This window comes from Limulus polyphemus, unplaced genomic scaffold, assembly GCF_000517525.1.
Source record: "Limulus polyphemus unplaced genomic scaffold, Limulus_polyphemus-2.1.2 Scaffold5138, whole genome shotgun sequence".
NCBI lineage: Eukaryota > Metazoa > Arthropoda > Merostomata > Xiphosura > Limulidae > Limulus > Limulus polyphemus.
The window spans coordinates 71,029-73,335 of NW_013670748.1; positions in this window are offsets into that span (position 1 = coordinate 71,029).

Sequence of the window (2,307 nt, forward strand, 5' to 3'; positions counted from 1 at the left end):
TTTTTTTTTTTTTTTAATTTTATAGTTATTAGAATGGCAGTTTATTTATTTATTAATTATCTTCTTGCAAATTCATCTACAACTTTCTGGAAGTCCAATCTCCTTGTAACACCTCTTTTGATAAACATTGTGGTCAATTCTGCGACACATTCCTGAGAAATAGACGATCTCAGGTTTAAATCAATCTCGACTGTGAATAACTCCTCAACAGTTAACAATCACTGCGGTTCTAAGTAATACACCGAGGACAATGGACATATTGGGATTAATATCTTCGCAAATAAACCGAAGTGTTCTAAAAGCGTCAAATACGTCACGGAGGAAAAAAAAAACGTATGAACATATTAAGTTTAGGACCGTTGTTGTGCAGCAATGATTGGCTCGTCCTGAGATTCATTTTACAAACAAGATGTTTCTCTCGTCTGATACGAGTCTCCGGTAATTCTGGCACAGCTGATAATACTTCTGCCAGTTCATTAACACCTATCATGTCACATTCAAAATGATTTTATACACATTGAAAAAGGGTTTACTGTTTGTCGTTAACTAAATTAAAAATATTAATATATATATATATTAATATACAAGCACTTAATTTCTTCCAAAGTAATTAGAAATCCATATGATACTGGCTTCTCTGATAATGATTCAACCCCAGAACAAACTGTACTGTTTAACTCATGTTTATTCATTTGTTACGTAATACATGTCGTAAAAACAACAATCAAGTACATGAAAAAGGAGATACATAAAAATTGAAATATGCAGTGTGCATCCCAAAAAACAAACACATTTCAAAATTAGATGACCACCAACTGTCAAAAAAGTACATTAATTTTTTTTACACGACTTAAGCTCATTTAACACTTAATATTTCCTTACTCCTTAGATTATAGTATTCCGTATTTTTATTACTGCATAACTTATTAACCTACTGATTTTTAGCTGCGGCTGATAGAACGGTTCTGAGTATTTTTTTGTTTTTTTCAAGTACAAACTTTTAGCTAATAGCTTCAAGCATCTTTTGACCGATTTGAGATCTAATTACAATTTTGTACTCAGAAGGTCAAACCCTTTGAATTGATGTATTTGACCACGCCCAAGGTCTCGTAGATTAATTGATTCTAATTCTGCCTGAGAGAATTTCAATTTGAAGGTAGGCTAGTAGAGATTCTGATGAGTAATAAAATTGAATCCTATATTGCTGGCGCACAAAAATATAGCTAATAAAAAGGGAAACAAAGGGCTTGCAGATTAATTTACTCTAATCATGCTTAAAAGAATTTCAAGTGCCGCGGCTACTGATGATTCCTTCTGGTATTAAAATATGTGTAAGTCTGTATTAATCTTATGAATTTCTTTATTATTCTTGAAAATATGTTGTAATTTGGGTACATTGACTATTATTTTTTATACACTTAGAATTGCTCACTAAGAACCGATTTATTTTGTAAATAATTACTATTTTATTTTACGAAACAACCGATAAAATCTCAATAATTTAAGCCCAGGGTTATTCTCGCAATTCTTATTTATAAACACAGCAAAAAGTTTATATTCTGTCTAATCTCCCGAATAAATATTAGCATGTATGGTTTGTTTGTTTGCTTCTAATTAAGCACAAAGCTACACAATGGGCTATCTGTGCTCTGCTCACCACGTGTATCGAAACCCGGATTCTAGCGTTGTAAGTCCGCAGACATGCCGCTGTGCCACTGGTGGGCAGCATGTATGGATAAATAAAACAGTAAGATTAATTTATGACACTTTACCTATCAGTTAATTATTTTATTTTATTTACTACACCTATATAGTCACTTTTTGAATACATTCATTCCAATTTATATTATTTTTCCAGAAACTTTGCTGTAGAACATCTCTTAAATCTTATTCCAGTCATATGAATATGTATTTTATTACTGTATATATTTTTAATTTTACTGTGAAAATGGACAAATTTTAAACTTTCAAGATTAATAAACAACTTTCAATAAGCCAAACATTTAACTTATAACTTAAATTTGACCATTTCAACTAAAACAGTTTAAATTCTCAGTATGGGCTATAGTTGTGGTGTCATCTGTTAGTAAGGTTCTGTTACGTATCAGCTTGTTTGTTGATTTCCGGTAGAAATTCTTTTGAGAAACTTCAGCGATACAAGTCCTTTCTTTGGTTAAACCAGTTTATTATTTTTCGATACAAACTTTTAGCACACAGAATCGTAAATTATCCGGAACTCTCTTCATTCATTCAATCCCGTAAGCTTTCTGTGCCAGGCTTATATACTAAAAAAATTCCTTAGGACAC